The sequence below is a fragment of the Leptopilina boulardi genome, unplaced genomic scaffold (assembly GCF_019393585.1).
Source record: "Leptopilina boulardi isolate dan_hultmark-lab unplaced genomic scaffold, ZJU_Lbou_2.1 LbouV2_59, whole genome shotgun sequence".
Classification (NCBI taxonomy): Eukaryota; Metazoa; Arthropoda; class Insecta; order Hymenoptera; family Figitidae; genus Leptopilina; species Leptopilina boulardi.
The window spans coordinates 116,456-138,944 of NW_026138004.1; the positions used below are offsets into that span (position 1 = coordinate 116,456).

General features: G+C 25.7%; 1 protein-coding gene across 3 annotated transcripts in view; it reads left to right on the plus strand.

Moving 5' to 3' along the window:
* The first annotated feature begins 2,476 nt into the window (after positions 1-2,476).
* LOC127290299 (venom protease) overlaps positions 2,477-22,489 on the plus strand; it is a 46,383-nt gene continuing 26,370 nt past the window's right edge. For all 3 annotated transcript variants that reach the window (XM_051318791.1, XM_051318792.1, XM_051318793.1), the window contains exon 1: positions 2,477-3,341. The gene's annotated coding sequence lies outside the window, so the exon portion shown is untranslated. The remainder of the gene's footprint in view (positions 3,342-22,489) is intronic.

Sequence of the window (22,489 nt, forward strand, 5' to 3'; positions counted from 1 at the left end):
CTCGAGGGTACTTTTGTACCCCAGATCTGTTATTTCAAACAATTTTTTTTACTACTGCAGGGGAGGATGGGGCAAGGATAGTTAGTTGCTGTTAAGCTTAGACGGCTTGCTCAAAAATCGCGTCATTCATGGTATATTTGCGTCTTAACACCAATAATAGATGATAGTAAAAATTGGAAGTCAATCTGCCACCATTTGCATAGTCAGGAGTTTATTTTTGTAAAAAGTCTGTTTTGCTAAAATGTCAACGTATATAGTGTTTATCATATTGTTTTCTATATATTAGTGCTTCCGAATATTTATTTACGTAAGTCTTTTCCGGAGTGGAATTTCCTGCTGAACACAAATATCGTATTTATTTTCAAATTAATTCACGTCGTTCCTTAAAATTTAGAAAAAACTGAAATATGGGCTCATGGGGCAAGAATATAGTTAGAGCTATTACGGATCGATAAAATCCTGCTAATGCGACTGCAAATTATAAAAAAATGTTTAATTGTTCTTTATATGTTGATATACATAATGGTATGTAATTATATACGAAAAAAGAAGCTTATTGACCAAGAAATTGGTGATCATCTGAAGAAAATTGGTTAAACCTCAGATTCTAGTTCAGACGAATTTTAATGCAATAATTGATATTTAGAAAATGTTCAAAACATGTCTTACCTAACTATTCTTACCCCATCATCCCCTAATATTTTAAAGTTACATATATTCCGAGAACATACCAATTTTCAATTGTTAAATATTTTTTTTACTCTAAAAAATATTCAACATTAACACAAATAAATTACAGCACGGAGAGAAATAGATGGTAAGAACTTATGATCTTAAGATGGTAAAAAGTAGATGTTATCCGGTACTATCAAAGATGTTACAAAAAGTATGTTTATGTTAGGGGAGACCGAGGAGGAAAGTAACAGAGGAGGAAAGTAACAAAGCTTATAACTTTTAAACAAATTATCGGATAGACATGGTTCAAACATATTTTTAGTCGGCACTGTTCCCCCTTCCTCCTCCATAGTGTGTCCGAGCCTGACAGGAAAGGTTAGGTCTGATTCCGGTGTGACGTGCAGAAAAAACGTCAAAAGTAAGTTTTCGTTCAAATTTTCAAATTCTCGTATTTCTTTAATTTTATTGTTTTTCAAAATGTGCCTTTCGTTATTTTGTAGCCTTATTATCTGTCTTTAAGTTGTGCTTAAACAAACAATTTAACAGTTGTGTAGTTTTAACTTTTTTGTTGACATACAAGAAAAAATCGACCGAGGAGGAAAGTAACACGCTACTTTTCTCCTGTTGTCGATATTGTCCATGTTTTAATTAATGATTGAAGCAAATCGTATTTAATTTTACGAATAACAGAGATTTATTTAAGAAAAACCTGTGATCTAGGTAAGCATAAAATATCTTTAAGAAAAAAAATGAGCTAAATTCATAAAATGTTCGATATATGTGCTAAATATGTCCCATATATGTGCCAAATAAGTATAAAGTGTACTTAAACTTTTATGTGTTCCTAATAAAAATATTTCTAATTAATAATAGTCATTAGTCTAAAGAATTTTACATAATTTTATATTGTTACTTTCCTCCTAGGAGCTTGTTACTTTCCTCCTCGGGGGTGAGGAGGAAAGTAACAGATGAAGAGCTTGCGTAAAAGTTATACTGTGAACTGTCAATTTATTATAAATGTTTAATTCAAATTTTATTTAAAAGGTGAATGTCCAAGCTTTCATTTAATATATTGGACAAATTTATCCGACAAATATTTTTAATGCTAGCATAAAAAAACTGATTTTTGTTACTTTCCTCCTCGGTCTCCCCTACCCACTACAATCAAGATGTTACTCCGTACAATCTGGATAGTAACTGATAGAATCTAGATTGCTGTCCGTAAATATAAGATCAAATATGGTACCTGGTACTATCTAGATATAGTATACCCCATACCATCTATTTCTCTCCGTGAGTTATTGCAGCAAAATATTTTTTATTTTATTTCAACTGCTGCTAAAAATAAAGATCATATCAAATAATTGATTGTTCATATGTGCACATCTCAAAAAAAAAAAAATATCTCTTCATGTATAAAAAAAAAATCGATAATATTAATTCAAAAACTCGTTTATATAAATATACAAGCGAAAATTTATTTTTGGCAAAAAATATATATCCTGTTTTCGCAATGAGATATTGGTTGCACGTCTCAGGTTCCGGTGAAGTCAGAATATGACCTCAGCATCTCTTTGACGTCTTGGGAGAAATAATGATTATGGAGGATTATAAACATGAATATTGGTTTGATCGGCATAACATGGAGGGAAAAGTTGAAGCCAAAAGACGACTATACAACTCTCCTTGGTAGGATAGGGAAGAGGCTTCAGAGGTAGGAGGAGGAGAGGAGGAGGAGGAGGAGAAGACCACGAGAGAGTTTTACGTACCGAAATGAAACTACAAGCCGGAGAAAGTGAGAGCCGACGTAGCATACAGTAGGTACCAGAAGGCAGCCGGTTGGACTCCTTCAGGCCAAGAGGATAGATATGGTGTGTAGAGGACACCATCGGCTCCTGTAGACCATTTCAATTTACTCGGGGGTTCTTTTTTCTTTTTTTTTCTCTTTTATTTTCCTTTTCTTCAATTTTCTGTCTACGGGTGGCAATCAGTTCCTCTTCAAAAAGAACCTCTTCCACTTCGTTTTTCTTGTTGGAAAATCCCAAATCTTGTGACAATTTGAAACAATCAATTGGAAAAAAAACAACCTCATCATTAGAGAAGAGAAAATCAATTGTTAAGGAAATAGTAACATTTCTTGAAAAATTGTTCAAAATCTGCTACCAGTGAGGATTTAAAGTTTCAAGGTCGTCATATGTGATCATCAATCTTACAAGATATTGTGTGAAGTGGAACCAAAATTTACGGTGACTTCTAATTAGAAAAAAAAAAAAAAAAATTGTGGATTCGAAGAATGGATAGAAATTGGAATAACTGAAGATTTGTTGAAAAAAAAATAGTTTTTAAAAGCAGATGGTTTAAGAGTTTCGTGGCGAAATGTAAACGGTAGTGACGGTGATTGGCAAAATTTTGGAATAACAAAAGAAGAAAAGAAAGGTTTTTTATTGTTGTTGTTGTTGTTGTTGTGAATTTAGGAAATTTTTTCGATAATTTTTTAGTGCACCTTGTGTTATGGTGTCGATAGGTTTCCTCGAAGCGGGACGAAGATCGAAATCTGAGGAGAAATTTAAAAAGGAGAAGCTTCTGTGTTTAATAATTTCTACTTGTGTGGATCTTTAGTTTATCAGCTTGTCATTCAGGATTAGTTGGAGTTTAATCACAAGTCGGTGAGTGATAATGATTAATAAATATTAAAAATTTATATTATTATTATTATTATTATTATAAGTTTAGTGTAGAAAATAAGAAATTTCACTTTTGATAATATGATGCTGCGGTTTTGTTATAATGATTACTTTTCAAATATTACTGATTGATAGGAAAAGATAAAACCTTGTACATTATACCTTTAGATTTTAATTTTGATTTCAATAATTTCTCGTCATCATTTCATGAAAATATTTTCTCTAAAATATGAATTCGTGAGAATTAAGTTCGTTAATTTAAATAAGTAAAAATTTTCTACTTATTTTTAATCATTTTTCATTAAAATTTTTCTCTAACTCTGAATTAGTAAAAATCTTTACTAAAATTAATTAGTGACTCACTTTTTGCTTTAGAATTAGTAAAATTTTACTAATTGAGAAGCAAAAAGTAAGTCACTAATTCAAATTAGTAAGAAATTTCACTAATTTTTAGTCACTTTTCACTACAAATTTAGTAAAAAAATTTAAAACTGCTAAATCAAATAGTATTATTTTACTAAAAATTAGTGAAAATTCTTACTAATGTGAATTAGTAACTCGCACTTTTCACTTACTAATTTTTAGTAAAATATTACTTATTGATTTAGTAGTTTAAAATTTTTTTTACTAAAGTTTTAGTAAACAGTGACTAAGAATTAGTGAAATTTCTTACTAATTTAAATTAGTAGCTCACTTTTCACTAATTCAGATTTAGAGAGTAAAGAAATTGTAAACAAATTTTTGGTTCATTTCAACGTTTAGAACATAAAGATCGTTTAATGTTATGTTTGCAAAAAGATGCAAATTGGAGAAATTTAAAAATTTTGTCAAAAAAGGTGTTTATGTGAACTTACATAAAAATTTCAAACTAAAATTGCCCAAAATAACGATTTCAAAAACTTTTTTATTTTTGAAACATTAATAATTCCATATTATTCGATTGTAAACGAATCAAAAAAAGGTCAATTGATGCGTTTTTAATTATTCTATAAATTAGTCATAAAAGTTTAGACGCTAAATAATGATTTCTGATGACAAATTACAAAAAACTTAAATTTTTCAAAAATTTTAATTTTTTCTTCTTCAATAGCTCTTAATAATTTATCAGTAGAATATTTGCAAATATCTAAAAAGTTGCATTTTTAGTGCTTCTCGAAGATTGATAAAATAAATAAAAAATTTTAATTATAAAATTGTCAATTTAAAACAAGTTTTACAAAATTTTTGATTTTTGAAACGTCAATAACTCTATAATTTTTTTTTTAGCAAAATAATAGCAAATAGGACATTTGATCGGTTTTCAAATATTCTACAAATAAGTTGGTTATAGTTTAGAATTAAAATCTAGTTTTGCGATAGAAAATTTCAAAAAGTAACGTTTTTAAAAAATTTTCATTTTTAAGGGTTCATAATAACTCTGGATAATTTGGCACTAAAATATTTGCAAATAGCTAAAAAGAGTTGTATTTTTAATGCTTCTAGAACTTTGGCAGAATAGAAAATATTGAAATAAAATTTTTTTAATTAAAATTGTCAATTTAAGACAAGTTATAAAAATTTCTGGATTTTTTGAAACGTCAATAACTCTATAATTTTTAATAGTAAAAGGTTTTTTAAATAGATCTAATCAATGTATTTTTAATATTCTGTAAGCTGAAAATAATAATTTAGAAGATGAATCAAGATTTTTGAACAAAATTTTCAAAAAAGATACACTTTTTAAAATTTTTGATTTTCAAAAAGTCAAAAAAATCTATTATTTTGTATTGTAAAAGATTTGCAAATTTGTCAATAGATACGGTTTTAAGACATTTTAAACAATATCAGAATAAATCGAAACATAAAGTAAAAAATTTTAATTAAAATTTCATTTTTAAGACAATAAAATTTTTTTGATTTTTGAAACATCAATAACTTTGAAAGATTTTATAGTAAAAGCTTCGCAAATAAATCAATGGATGTGTTTTTAAGTATTCTATAATAATTTTTCCATAATAATTTAAAAGTTACACAAAGATATTTTTAAACCAAAACTTCAAAATTAAAAGTCATATTTTAAAATTTTTTGATTATTTAAACGTTAATAACTCTCGTTCTGTTTTATCGAAAAAGATTCGAAAATAGGTGAATCGATGCGAATTTATGTATTTTTTAAGTAGGTTATGATAGTTTAAAAATTTCATAAAAATTGATTAAAAAAAAATTTTAATGAAAACAAGGTTCTTTAATTTTTTCAAAAATTTTGTTTCTTGTAACATTAAATAACTCGGAATAAAATGACAATAAAATATTCACCTGTGGGTCAAAAGATTCATGTTAGAAAATCATAAAAAGAAGAAAACATTTTGAAAGTAATTTTCAAAAATGTATTACAGTAAAAAACACATTTTTGTAAAAAATAAAAAAAGTAAAAATATATAGATTTGATTAAATGTAGTTAAAATAATTTTTTATTGCTGTAACAATTACTTTATATGTTTAAAAATACCATTTAGAGAATTGTGACCCATTTTTTTTTTTGTGTAGAAATATGTTTGTTCTTAATATCTGATGTGCAACGCTGATGAGGTGACAATGGCTCATATTGTATAAGTGTTTCTTGGCCACAAAAGTTGGGTTGGGCAAAGTTTTTTTTTCGAGGACAAGATAAGTTTTTATCTTTTGAAAATTATTTTAAAAAAACAACCTTGAAGTTTCGGATTTTAACAATACACGTATAGATATACACATAATTGAGGACGCAACTGCAAAAAATTGTCCAGTTTACTTTACGAGACATGCTACTATTTTGTTGCAATGTCCTCAATTATAAAAGGCAACCAACCGCTATTTTTCTATTAATTTCTTAACTATCCTTGAAGTTATTATTATTAATGTTTAATATTTTATTATACATTAACTTTTACATTCACTGCTAAATATTTTGCTATTTTACTTTTTGAAAACTATTTATTATAAATAATAATAATTATCTAATAAAACACTAAAGATTTATGAATGCATAAAAGATGATAATCTAAACGAGAAATAACACAAATTGTCATCAACCATATTTGTGTTAAAAATTTCCTATTTCTGATTACAAATAGACAAATTTTTTTTCATCTAACTTTTTTTTTTTGCATCAAATTTTGCTCTTGTTGTAAAATTTCTTCTTAGTTTCATATTTCAACATCGCAACAATTATTTCACTAATGGTACCAAGAACATTCTATGATTTTTCAGAGTGTAATAAAACTTTTACGTAAATCATTTTGTGTGTTAATAATAATTCTATAGAGGCAGCAAGAACTCATAGTTTTCGAAATAGACAAGTGTTTTTTTTTTGTTAAATTGTCAAATTTAAAACAATCACAGTTCAATGCCTTGAAATTGAAAAGAAATTGAAAATTATACACGATTTTCTTATTTTAAGTGAGCATTTCCTTAATTATACAGTGTACGTATATGTGGTGACGATAATTTAATCTTAATAATGGTATGTTTTTTGTTTCCCATATTTTATTGTTTTCATATTTTTTTTTTGTCTTTTTATATTAAACAGTTTCTAATATAAAAACAAAAAATATCCTCTGATACTTTTTGAAACTTTTTTTTTAAATTAATTTTTATAAAATCTTTAAACTATCATAACCTACTTAGAAAATACTTAAAATCGCATCGATTGATCTATTTGCAAATCTTTCTGGTATAAAAAAGTTACAGTTATTAACGTTTAAAAAATCAAAAAATTTTAAAAACAAGACTTTTAATTTTAAAGTTTTTGTTTAAAAATCTTTATGTAACTTTTAAACTATTGTAACGAAATTATAGATTATACTTAAAAACGTATCGATTGATTTATTTGCCAAGCTTTTAGTATAAAATCTTTCAAAATTATTGATGTTTAAAAAAACAAAAGAATTTTATTGTCTTAAAAAGGCAATTTTAATTAAAATTTCTTACTTTATGTTTTGAGTTATTCTGATATTGTTTAAGACATCTTGAAACTCTATCTATTGCCAAATTTTCAATTCTTTTACGATAAAAAATATTAGATTTCTCTTGACTTTATAAAAATTAAAAATTTCGAAAAATGTATCTTTTTTGAAAATTTTGTTCAAAAATCTTGATTCATCTTATAAATCATTATTTCCAGCTTAAAGAATATTAAATAAAATACATTGATTAGATCTATTTACAAACCTTTTACTATTAAAAATTATAGAGTTATTGACGTTTCAAAAAATCCAGAAATTTTTATAACTTGTCTTAAATTGACAATTTTAATTAAAAAAATTTTATTTAAATATTTTCTATTCTGACAAAGTTCTAGAAGCACTAAAAATACAACTTTTTAGCTATTTGCAAATATTTTAGTGCCAAATTATCCAGAGTTATTATGAACCCTCAAAAATCAAAATTTTTTAAAAACGTTACTTTTTGAAATTTTCTATCGCAAAACTAGATTTTAATTCTAAACTATAACCAACTTATTTGTAGAATATTTGAAAACCGATCAAATGTCCTATTTGCTATTATTTTGCTAAAAAAAAATTACAGAGTTATTGACGTTTCAAAAATCAAAAATTTTGTAAAACTTGTTTTAAATTGACTATTTTATAATTAAATTTTTTTATTTGTTTTATCAGTCTTCGAGAAGCACTAAAAATGCAACTTTTTAGATATTTGCAAATATTCTACTGATAAATTATTAAGAGCTATTGAAGAAGAAAAAATTAAAATTTTTGAAAAATTTAAGTTTTTTGTAATTTGTCATCAGAAATCATTATTTAGCGTCTAAACTTTTATGACTAATTTATAGAATAATTAAAAACGCATCAATTGACCTTTTTTTGATTCGTTTACAATCGAATAATATGGAATTATTAATGTTTCAAAAATAAAAAAGTTTTTGAAATCATTATTTTGGGCAATTTTAGTTTGAAATTTTTAAGTAAGTTCACATAAACACCTTTTTTGACAAAATTTTTAAATTTCTCCAATTTGCATCTCTCTGCAAACATAACATCACACGATCTTTAAGTTCTAAATGTTGAAATAAACCAAAAATTTGTTTACAATTTCTTTACTCTCTAAATCTGAATTAGTGAAAAGTGAGCTACTAATTTAAATTAGTAAGAAATTTTACTAATTATTAGTCACTGTTTACTAAAACTTTAGTAAAAAAAATTTTAAACTACTAAATCAAATAGTAATATTTTACTAAAAATTAGTAAGTGAAAAGTGCGAGTTACTAATTCACATTAGTAAGAATTTTCACTAATTTTTAGTAAAATAATACTATTTGATTTAGCAGTTTTAATTTTTTTACTAAATTTGTAGTGAAAAGTGACTAAAAATTAGTGAAAATTCTTACTAATTTGAATTAGTGACTCACTTTTGCTTCTCAATTAGTAAAATTTTACTAATTATTAGTAACTTTTACTAACAAATAGTAAAATTTGTTTTAAATTGACAATTTTAATTAAAATTTTTTATTTAAGTTTTGATTTATTCTATCAATATTCGAGAAGCACCAAAAATGCAGCTTTTTAGCTATTTGCAAATATTTTACTTCTAAATTATTCAGAGTTATTGAAGAATCAAAAATTAAAATTTTTGAAAAACTTTAATTTTTATAATTTTTTATCAGAAATTTATATATTTAACGTCTAAATTATTATGACTAATTTATAAAATAATTAAAAACCTATTAATTGATCTCTTTTTGATTCTTTTACGATTAAATAATATGAAGTTATTAATATTTTAAAAATCAAAAAAAATTTTAAAACGTTTTTTGGACATTTTTATAGTTTTAAATGCGGCACTTAAATAATTTGCGAATCATTTATTACTATGTTAAATATCACAAAGTTGTTGTCGCTTCAAAAATCAAAAAAATAATTTTAACAAAAAATTAGCTCATTTATAATTAATAAAATAATATCTGAAAAAAAGTAATTGTATGTCTAAAATTAATACAGTAACCAAAACGAATCAGTGACACGATTTGTAATTATTTAATTATAAATGAAGTTTTTAATTAATTTAATTGTACAAATTTTTTAACTGTGACAAAATTACAAGTGATTATGAAAAAAAAACGACATTTTTTTTCTTTTGATGTGAATCGTTTGATAATGTCCAATTTAGACAAGATTTGTCTTGACTAGTCACTAGAATCAGTGAAAGCATTTCCTGTCTTTCAAAATAAAATATTAGTTTTTCGTATTTTACAACGGTTACGTGAGCGCATCAGTGCCACTAGAAGCGTTGCCTAATTTTCTTCCTTTCTGACAAAATACTCCAGATTCTATAATTTATGACAATAATATATAAATAATAAAATTTTTATTTATTCCTCATAAATGCACTGAAAAAAAAAATTTATTTCATTCAAATAATCGGTTACTTAACTATTATAAAAATAAATATTTATTTGTATCAAATTATTATTATTTGAATCAATTAAATAGTATTTGTTTCAAATACAGAAATTATTTATTTAATAATTTAATTATTTATTTATTTAATTCAAATAAAAATTATTTGGTTCATGTAAATATTTATTTGAAAATAGCGTTTCAAGCGTTTTTAAGAGTTTTAAAATAATATACCACAATTTACCTGTGTTTGGATGTTTAAAAAAAAATAATTTTATGATAAAATTTTGAACGTAATATAAAATTTTTTTAAACATATAATATTTTTTTTATTGAAATACGCGTATTTCTCATGAAACTGTATGGCTATTGTTTTTTTTTTTTTGAAGTGTAAAAAAGTGATTGAGCAAAAATTACACAGGGAGACGGAAAAGTGCTCTCCAAGTTTAAATAGCATCGCAGTGCTGAACGGCACGCAAAAAAATTCGTTACACAATGGAAAGTGTTCGTCCTGAAAGGGTACAGGGAATTAGACCGCAAAGAGCGCCGTTTCAAGGCCACGAGAAAGAGTTAGATTTTTCAGACGTTGAAAATTTCTTGAAAACCTGTTTGGCGTATGTACACTCGCCTCTAATTTAATTTTAAAATAACTATATATGAACTATAACGATCATAATATGTACAAACAAGAGCCGAAGGTAGAAGAATACATTCATCATAATGTATTAAAATTTCTTCTGACTATTTAAATTAAATTTCTTTATAAAGTATATATATATATATGTGTGTGTGTGGGTATAAAATATACCTGAGTGAGGAAGGCTCAAAAAATCGTGTTCATCAGCTTCACAGTAATTCTCCGATATAAGAAGTTGAACATTTTTCTTAAGACTTTCGGGCGAGTCGATCCATTTCAGTAACGGTTTCGTAATCGAGAAATGAAGAAAGAGGAACTTTGGACCATAACAAAAAAAAAACTCTAATGGGCCCAAGTCCGGTCCCTTTATAATTATAGATCAATTTCAGTAAATTATTTTTCTGTCGGATTTGAAATTGAAATGTTTTTTTTTCACTCAACACAATTTTTTTTAATGTTAATTTAATTGAAAGTTTCGAATCTTTTATATAAACTTTTGATACACTGCTCTTAGAGAAAAATTAGTTTGAAACAATACCAAATTTTGTTTGAAATAACCAAATTTTGGCTGAATCAACCAAATAAATGCATTGTTATACAGTTAAACAAACGTTTGGTTGATTCAACTAAATTACCCACTTGGAAAGATTCCCCGGAAAGTGCCCCCAGTTGGTTCTATCAGAATTCCACCGGAACTTCCAACGTAATTCCGTCGGAATTCCATCGGATTTCTAAAGAATTTCCGATGGGATTCCGACAGAATTAGGACTCTAAATTTTTGAAAAAAATTAATCGGAATTTCCGGCGGAATTCTGATAGAACATCCAGGGGGCACTTTCCGGGGAATCTTTCCAATTGGGTATTTAATTGAATACTTTTATTTAAATGAACCAAATGATTTATTGCATTTGACATTTTAATCGAAACAAAAATTTTGTTCTTTACAGGTAGAAAATTTGTTTCATTCAAATGAGGTTATGTTCGTTTCTTCGTTAGGGGAATTTGAAGTTATGTTTGTCGGACATAGCCTCAAACCCAACGGTCCCTTGATCTATGTCCTTGAATTTTGAGGTTATGTTTGAACTAAGGCCTTGAATCCTAGAAACCTATGCCCCAGAATTTTGAGATTATGTTTGATCTCTGATCTTAAACCATATGCCCTTGAATTTTAAGGTTATGTTTGATCCATGACCTTGAATCCTGGAGACCTAGGACTTTGAATTTTGAGGTTATGTTCGTTTTAATACTAATATAGGTAGATATATGGGTCGTTCCACGTCAATTTGCCTGTGTGTTTGAGGTTAAAATCATAACTAAAATACTAATATAGGTATATATATGGGTCATTCCATGTCATACCTTGTCAAAAACATGCGTTGGGTAATAATATATTTATTATTATTACATTTAACAAAAAGTTTAAAAAAAGAAAATTGGCCTAAAATCTTCATCTATTAATATAATTGAGAGCACATAAATAATAATACATTTTTTTTATTACTTTTAACGCAACATTATAAATAAATATTATTTTTGCAGTAATTACAATAAAGATTCCGTAAGTAATCCGCATATAGATTTCATATTTTTGTATATAAGTGGAATTGTGCAAGTGAAAACAAGTTATTAAATTCTTATAAAAGAAGAAAATAAAACAGAAACTTTTTTTTGTTTATAATAATAAATATAGGTATACATATATAAGAAGAAATCAATTTCATGAAGTTCATCGGGTATTGTTTTTTGCGTTTAAACGATTAATAAAGTAGTACAAATAGCAATAATAGAAATAGCTGAAGTTTTGCAAGAGTCATAAATGTTTTTTTTTTATTTTTATAGCGTCATTACTTTGTCACTATAATATTTACATTGACCTGTATTTTGTACAGGTTTTTAATCTTATAAATTACTTCATATTTGTACTCTTACGACATATATATATAGGTATGTTGTCTAATCTGAAGTTATGTACATATAGTAAAAAAATATAATTCAAGTGACATGAGTTTTATTAAAAAAGTTTTACATATTTTATACATTTTTTCTTCTTACTAATCGTTAAATTTTTCTTTTGTTTTTAAACGCATTGTTACGTCTCATTGTGTACATGAATAATTACTATTGACAACATATTCAAATTTTATGTTGACAGCTTTTTCGCAAGCCGCATATAAACTGAAAAAAAATTTATTTCATTCAATCCTTCACTTGACTATTATCAAATAAATATATTTACCAGATAATAGTCAAGTAAACGATTATTTGAATAAAATAAATTTTTTTCTCAACTGATATCAAAAAAAGTTTTGTAGAATATTAAAAAAAAAATTGTTTGTTCTACTATTTTCGCAAATTTATGTTGATCACAGTAGAAGTAAATGTAATTTAAATTTTTATTTAAAATTGAAAATTAAATTTGGTTATTTTGGGTGATAAAGTTTATGTTAAGTTTTAAGGTTTTTGGGTTTAAGAAATCAATGACTCTTTTAGAAATTATATTAAAATTTTAAATCAAAATTGTCCAAAAAGCCAAGTTCTATTTAAAGAAAGTTTTGATTTTTGAGTCGTCAACAACTCCGTAATGTTTGCTAGTAAAAGTTTTGCTAATTCGTCGACGATGCATTTTTAAATATTTTACAAGCTTGTTATATGATAATTTAAAAAGTTACATAAATATTTTTCAACGAAAAATAAGTAATGACAGCCATTAAAATTTTTTTTTTGCAATTTTTATTTTTTTTGAAACGTTTTTAAGTATTATTATTATTATTATTTATATTATTACTACATATATATATATATATATATATTGTAAGTTTGTATTTGAATTATTAGTATAAATTATAAAAATAAAGGGGAATATACTCAGGGTTGGACACCGTTTAAGACTTTGTTTATAATCTTTTTTAGAAAAATTTATTTAGTCAATTGAGTTATATTGTTAGAAAAATGTACAAAAGAGGAACACTTTTGCTAAAGATCGTAAATTGATTGCTCGAAAATTAAAAAAGTTGTGATCATATAATAAATGAAATCTAGTCAGGGTTGGACACTTTGTGAAAATCGAAGCCAATTATGGGTAAAAAAATAAAATAACATTTATAACGTTACTGAAAACTTTTTATAAGTTTATTTTTTCATTTTTACATTATTATTAGTATTTATAATTGACAATTAATATTATTTATAACGTTACTGAAAACGATTTTTAAGTTCATTTTTTCGTTTTTAACGTTATTATTATTATTTTTCTAATATATTAGGCAGAATATGTGCTGTGTGTGTGCGTCAATGTTTATTTGTATATTTATTTATAAATTGTGTCAAAATCATAATTAACAAAGTATCCAACCCTAAGTAGAAGTAACATTTTCGAATTGTGCTAACCATAACCAGACAATTTTCGCGATTCGATTTTTCACTTCATTTTTTCTTCAATCATGAATCCCACAATCTGTGCAATAAACTTATCTTGCCGATTTCTTGTTTTCTTTATTCATTTTTTATGTTTAATCACATCGCTCACAAAACTTTTTTCGTTCCTACAAATGCACCGACGTCACAGCAGACGCTACTTTTGATCCTCCAAAAATGTAATGGCACAAAAAGTTAGGTTTCACTACGAGAAGCTTCCCCACGTCTGTGCATAGATGGCGCTAGTGTTCTTATTTTAAGAAAAGCTAAGTGTCCAACCCTGAGTATATTTCTCTATAAATTAAAAAAAAATTAATTTGCTCTAAAAAATTTGATTATTATCAAATAAACATTTACTTGAATGAAATAATTTTTATTTGAATAAAATAAATTGTATTTGAAACAAATATCATTTATTAAATTAAATTATAAATAGTTATTAAATATTCATTGCTAGATACAAATAAATATTTATTTCATAATAGTCAAGTAATCGATTACTTAAATCGAATAAATTTTTTTCCAGTTTATGTATAAAAAATGAATAAAAAAGATCTAATAAGTAACGAATAGAACATACTATAAAACTTTTAAAGTAACAAAAACGAATACATATTTTAATAAGTACTATAAAATCTATAATCGACACTCAAGATGACAAAATGAATATTTTTCAAACCAATAAAATGGTTACATTAACCAACTGTAAAATGACTCTTAAAGATAATAATATACGGTAATTTTGGTCTAATAAAATATTAAAAGAAGAAAGATTTTAATAATTTAAAATAACAATAAAGGAAGTATATAAACGAAAATTCTATATATTCTTCATAAACTTTATATTACAACATGCGAGTATAAATTTAATATAATAATTGTCACTATATACATAAGTATAGTATAAATAATATAATAGTTCTTGGGGAAACCATCACACTTTCCATTTCAATTTGGCATGAACCATCCTTTATCTTACGAGCTGTGCTTTCCAAATAATATCGTATCTGTATAGAAACAGGTGTGTCTATTAGCATACACGTCGAATGAAAAATCGTTGCACTTTTCGCTTTCTCGTCGTTCGAATAAGAGATTGTTTCTCTTTTGGTACAAACTGTTTTTTTTTTTATATATTTCACGTAAACGAAAGTCAAGCAGTTTATAATTTATTTTTACCAATATTTTTTTCGTTTTTTTTTCTTTTATTAAGAACAGGTATGACCGGAAGTTATGTTCGATTAAAAAAAAAATTATCTTAAAATTCACAAAAATTTTAATTTTATTGAATTTTAATTTTATTTAAATTAAAAAATATTTTTTTCATACGAAACTGTTATACTCGTTGTCGTGGTTATATAAATGGTTGCTATGGAAATTGTTACTATGCTAACAGTTACCATAGTAACCGTTACTACAGTAATCATTTCTATAGCAACCGTTTCCATAGTAACCATTTTTATAGCAATGGTTACTGTAGCAACCGTTTCCGCAGCAATCGTTTCCATAGCAACTATTTCTATAGTAACTGTTTCCATGACAACCGTTACCATAGCAACCGTCACCATGGTAGTAAATGTTACCTTAGCAGGCCACGAAACCCTAAAATGGAGGCGCTATGCGCCTAATATTTTTTTTTACTAAAATTTTAGTGAAAAATGACTAAAAATTAGTAAAAATTAACACTAATTTTTAATAAAATATTTCTAATTGATTTATTAATATTTTTTTTCAATTATTTTTTTTTATCAAAGTTTTAGTGAAAAATGACTAAAAATAAGTAGAAATTTTCAATATAATTTAAATTAGTGAACGAATTGTAACTTTAAGTGATTTTAAGAGAGTACTTACATATTTTTTCATTGTTTGTTTAAAAATAGTGAAAATTTAACTCGAGGAAATAAAAACGAGTGCGCGAATGTTTATACAGAAATATGGACGTTTTTATATAATTACAGTAATCTGTCAAATGAAACTGAATGATTAATTAAATGTGTTTTTTTTTCTTTAAAAAAAAACACAACAAATGTGTATTTGAGAGCCAAGCATATATATATTGTCATTAACCAGTGTGTACTTTCACAAGCAGCTGGAAAACGAATATGCAATTATGCGAGTGATGTCTCACGAGCGGCCTGTTCAAGATGAAATCTTATACTTTCGATTTAACTCTATATGTTTTAGAATCACACATGAACACTTATATGTGTAACATTGAGTATATATATATATATATATATATATATATATATATATATATATATAAGATAGGGTGAAAGTTCATAAATTTTTTGCGGCAATTTAATAATAATAATAATAATAATAATAATAGAAATAATAATAAAAAAAAGTATTATCATGATTATTATCAATGTATACAACGTAATACATATAATGAAGCTGTACACCTATTAAGTAGATGATTAATCATTTTAACAGTAAATGAAATTTACCTTTCTCTCGTTAAATGGTTAAAAATGACAGTGTCGATGATTTTCTAATTTGGTGTAAATATTTTAAAACGCACTTTTCTTATTTTTATTTCTTTTTCTTAAGCATTAATTTTTTTTTTTTTTGCTTAAAAGAAGAAGCAGAGATTTTTTTTGTAATTTAGTATATTTTTAATATTATATTATGCTTTTTTTTATTATAGTTCAAAATTCATTCTTTTCTTCAAACGGTCCAGTTTGTAAAATTAAAATTTATTGGATAGTTTTTAAACTTTGGTAAATTATTTTCCAATATGGAAACAATAAATCCCTAAAATATTAGTTATTTATTTTAAAATGATTGTAGTAGTAAAAAAAATTGGCTAATTGTTTTAAAACTGAAAAAAGAGGGATTAAAAATTGTTTTGTTTTTGAAATAGTTTTTTAGCTTTAAAAAGTACTAATATTTTTTTAATGATCTAATATTTTAGGGATACGTTAACCTCATATTGATCAATAATTTCACGGAAAATTAAAAGGCATTAAAATAAGCTGCAACGCTTCTTATTTTAATCTAATTTTGCTTATTTTAATCCATTTTGGTATTAAAATAAGCAAAATTGGATTAAAATAAGAAGCGTTGCAGCTTATTTTAATACCTTTCAATTTTCTGTGTTACTGAAGTTTCAAATAAATTTAAATTTTTATCTGGAACGTTTGATGCAAAATACCCCATATAAATATATATCTATGGGTCATTCCACGTGAAATTTTCATTAAAAAATTTTTTTTTTTTTTAATTCTATATAAAATAAAATATAGGTAAATATTATATTTACATTAATGTAAATTAAATTTACATCGAACAGATATATAAAAATACGGTTGAAATTAGAAATAATAAAAAAAATACAAATTCTCCTCAATTTCTTAATAAACCATACAATTATATACTAATTTCTTCTTTAAAAAAAAAACAACAAGAAAATTGATTGACTTAAATTTCTCCTTACCTAAATTGAAGATTTTATATGTATTAAAGAATCATCGCGAAATTGACTGTAAATATAGGTGTGTTCTAAATAATTTTCTGTGGCAGCTACCGCGAGAGTGAGATAATGATAAAAGTGATCGCACCCATCATCATTATCATCATAATGATTTTCTTATATACTATATTTATAATGATAAAAAAAAAATGAAAATAGTAATAGGCTGTAAATATAGCAATCATTATATGATTATAGATGACGATATAATGAAAATGAAATTAAAAATGAAAATGATGGGATGAAAATAATAATAATTAAAAAAAAAAAAGTGAAATTGATTAATGGCAATTGGAAATGAAAACAGAAGGAAAAAAATAAAAATGATTAATATCAATTGAAAAGAAATAAAAATAAAAAAAAAAGAGTAAAAAGTGATTAATGTTAATAGTAATAATATATGATAATATAAAAGTGACGTCACAGTTAAGAATCAGATTGGAGAGACTTGCGAAGAGCAATTTCCCCTTCGCTTGTTGAGGTGGGTGGAAACTCGTGAACGTGAACTTCACACTGTTAATAAACATGCAAGAGCGCATACTTTCACTTCTGTGTTCAGCCTACCCGGCGGGGATTCGCAGGACAGAGCCAATGACCTACTAACACATAGAATCGTTCACCCGGCACAGTCAGGAACAAGGACGTTTGGCGTACTTCCTTGATGGGAATATATATATATATCAACTTCTTCTTTTTTTTCTTCTTCTTCTTCTTTTTTCTTTTGCATTTAATTATTTTATATACGCATCGCGGCTATATTTAGCAACATCAAAATGGTTACTTGAACCACTTTAAAATTGAAAGTAATTTAATATAGCATTGAAATTCATTAATTTTTCTTCGCCATGAAACGTAAATGTATGTAATATTGCACTGAGAAAAAATTTATTTGATTTAAATAATCGATTACTTATTAGCAAATAAATATTTGCTTACAGTGAATAATTTTTTTAACTATACATGGAAAAAAATCTTCACCTGGAACAGCAATAAGTTTCACTGGTACAGCGATATGTTTAACTGAAACAGCGAAAGTTTTTGCTATTCTAGAGAAACATATCGCTGTTCCAGATAGAGATTTTGTCCCGTGCGTAATCAGATACACAGTACTTGAATCAATAATTTTTGTATTTAAAATGAAATGCATGAATAATGTCTACTTCCAGAAAAATATTTTATTTGAACCAAATATAATATATTTGAATTAAATAAACGTATATTTGTCTCACCGCCTACTAGTCTAATTTATTTGGCGTAAATAAAAATTTCTATTTAAATCAAATAAATATTTAATAGGCTGTGAGATAAATATATCATTTCTCTAGGTGTAAAGTTAATTTGTTGGAATTGTTATTTTATAGAATTAAATTAACTTCCTTCAGAAACTTTTCGGCGCAAATTTAAAAATTAACCAATCAGAAATTACTCAAAAAAATTTTGAAATACATGAATTTAAAAAAAAATAATTTAACAATCTTTATGTAATCTTGAAATTAACAAAAGCAGCTTATAAAATATTTAACAATATTCTAGACACCTTTAAATTGCACACCCAGAGAAAAGATTTCCTTGATTTTGTCAAGTCCCCGGAACGTATTTTGCCCTTTTTGCTATAATTGTATCAATCGTTAGCACCATCGGGTACAATGAATGACTTTGTCACAGGTCTTCCCTATGGAGCAAAATTTTTCCCAATGGGATGTTTTTTTGCCTTCTGATTTTAGCCTATGCAAAAGATTTGTATATAAAATGCAAGAAGAATCTACGGAAGTCACAGGGAGAAACATGGGATCGTTGTGCAAACAATTTTTGGATTGTTGTCAGTAGATTTGTTGATATTACAATTCGAAATGTTAATATTACAATTCGGATTGTTATCAATACAAATGTATGTTGTTTTAACAACAATGCGAATTTTTTGTTGTCAGTTTTGTTCAGTTTGCAATTCCGTACAGTTGCAGAAGCAAACTCTCTGTCGATTGCTGATGGAACAATCCGGATTTGTTCAGCTGACAGGATTATTGTTCTATGTCACGTGGTCATCTTGAAATCCCGCAAACTGGCGTGCAGATCGTCGCGTCGTTTGCTTCTGGCACATGTACCACTTTTGCTTTTATTATTAGTTTTTTTTTTAAATGACAAAGTGCTGTTAAATAATGAATCCGGTTAAAGTGAGAAATCTATTGCAAGTGTAGTGAATGGATGAAGAGACAATTTCATCGTTTGTCGGTAAGTTATACACGGTTACTATTGAACATAACCTCACCTTAAAAAATACAAAATGTATATTAAATATTATTTAACAACAAATTTCAACTAAAAATAATTTTTTGGTTTCAGGTCAAAGAATTTGATTCAGAAGCTGCATGTTCCACAGATTTTAATGCAAATGAAACTGGTGATATGACCTACGGAAATCTGCTATCGATTATTTTTGAAGGCGAAGAAACTGAACAAATTGTATAAGACGGATCAAAGCTTTGTTAATAAAACAAATTGTTTTGCCGATTTAACAATTTAGTTTTGTTATTTCAACTGTTCCATAACAATTTTCTTTGTTCATCAAACAATTCTGTTTGTTCACCGAACAATTCTATTTTATCAATTTTTTTTGTCCCAACAACAAATAGAATTGCTGGTTCTATATTGACAATCCGGAATTGTTGTGTGGACTTAATTTTTAGTAACCACAACAATTCTTTTTTCTCCGTGGCAGTTTCTTTTATTTACCACCTTGCTATGTTCAGTTGTTTTCTTTATGCATAATTGTTCTTCGACACGCACAAGTAGTTAATTTATATATTCGCCAAAATTTGCACAAAGTAAAATTAGGTGCAAAAATTGTTGTAATTTAAAAGAACTGTGCGAAATTCTGTAATCGAGTGCAAAATTCTTTTACTGTGCGAAAACTGTACGAAATTCTTGTCATTTAAAAGAATTGTACGAAATTTTGTAATCAAGTGCAAAAATCTTTTACTGTGCGAAATTCTTGTAACTTAAAAGATTCTTCTCTCAACTCAAATGTATTATAATAAAGTTCATTAAATGTATTGTCCTATGAATTTATTCACCCCGTTCCGTTAGTTCAAAGCCTTTTGCTGTGTAAATAAATCGGGGAAAATTAAAATTAAAATAATTCAAATATCTGTCCCTTCCGGAAATAACAATTTAAAGAAACCAATTTCTTTGACTTCTTTCCTATTTCATTCAAAATAAAATTTTCTTTGAAACAAAAACAGCTTCTTAATTTCAAAGAAAATTTCTTTTGAATGAAAGAAATTTGTGCATTTAATCAAAGAAATTATAATATTGATATAGGGTCAAAGAAAAATTTATTTGAATTAAATAACAAATTTCTTTGAAACGAAGATAATTTTTTTTTTTAATCAAAGATAATAATTTGTGTGAAACAAAATTTCTTTTCTTTGCATTAAAGAAAATTTGTTAAAGAAATTGATTGCTTTGAATCAAAGAAATCTTTTTTCTGCAACATTATCATAACTAGTTTAAACATTATTTTCAAATATATAAAAATTTTAAAAAAAGTACAAATTTCAAAGAAATTAGAGCAAAAAAAAAAGTTGACAAACATTTTGGGTTTCTTTATAAATTTGATACCTTTTGTTTCTTTTGATTGTATAAAGAATTTAATTGTAGTGAAAAAAAATAGAAAATTTATAATTAACAGTTTTCTATAGGCAAAATTTATTTCTACAATTAAATATAAATGTATATTGTCAAGGTAATATATTTATTTTAAACTAAAAAATGTGCAACTTTTTTTCATATTTTTTATTTTAATTTCCTTAATTAATAATAAATTAAAAGTCTCACTTACACACTATAATAGCTGCAAGAGAGAAATTTCCCGAGAAAAAAAGGTCAATTTATCTTTTGTTTCATTTTCAGTTCTTCTCGCTTCTTGTAATGTGGTCATTCTTTTTACACTTCTTTTATTCCTTAGACACAAATATTTCATTCCCCATATATACACTATTTATATATAGCTTTATAAAATTTTCGTTAAATTTCAATTTTTAATTATATATAATAATGCAGAATTTCTTTTTACAATTATTTAACATTAATTAGTCGGAAGTTTAATCGTTAAATTAGATTAGACATATCGTAATTTTATAATATATATTGAAATATATTAGTTTATTTTCGTATTACTAAAAACTAATTATAATTTATTGGATTGTATTAGAATTTTTAAGTTACTTATAAATTTTTTTTAAATTAAAGAAAATTTCACTCGTTTTGCGAAAAAAAAAAATTTAAATACTAATTTCTTAAATGCCTATAAAGAGTTAATGCTTCCTTGGTTGAAGAAGAAAATATCTACTCGCTAACTGATCATAACGAGGAAGCAAAAATATAATCTCAAAGAAATGAACACCAAATGAAATTCACAGCTAGTTAAACTTGCAGATTGTAATGTTAAAAATTAAGAAAAGATAATAATAATAAAATAAAATCATTTCTCTTCATTTTAAATAATTTCTTTAGTATACTATTTGTGGTAATTCACCGCAGTTTAAAGAAAGCAACGGTCTCATAAATTTCATCTTAATCGTAAATTCACTTCACGCAAAAGAAATCGAAATAATCGTTCTGATTAGCTAAACTTGTTAACAGCCAAATGGCAAACGTACCGTGAAAATTTTTCAACATGAAAAAAAAGAAGAAATAATAATACATATATATATATACAACAAGTGAATCAACAATTCTGCATTTGGTGCATGAGTGCACTTTGTTAATCTCGCGCTGGTATTAATATAATCAAGTTCTCTTATAGAAATAAAATGTTTTTCGTTTTATATTTATATATTGTATAAAGAAAATAAATTGATTCAAAGACTTTCACCACATGTTTGGGATGCAGGGAAGAGTTGTGGCGTCTCATCATCAACACCTCTTCTTTGCGAGACTCGATATTTTCACCAATCGCGTCTCTTGCTTCATTAGCATAAAATATTACACAACACATGTAGGAGAGAGTGTTCAACAATGAGATATCTTTTTTCAAAGACAGAGTAATACACAGAAAAAACCTGAATTCAAATTGAGTATAGATTCTATACTCAATTTGATTCGCAACAAAAATGAAACTGGTTGTTTCATTTCGAGTTCTAAGGTAAAAGTATCAAAATGAAACAGGTAAGTTTCATTTTGAGAAAAAGAAAAATCGAAAAATATTGTGAAATAACGAATAATTTTGCACAAAAAC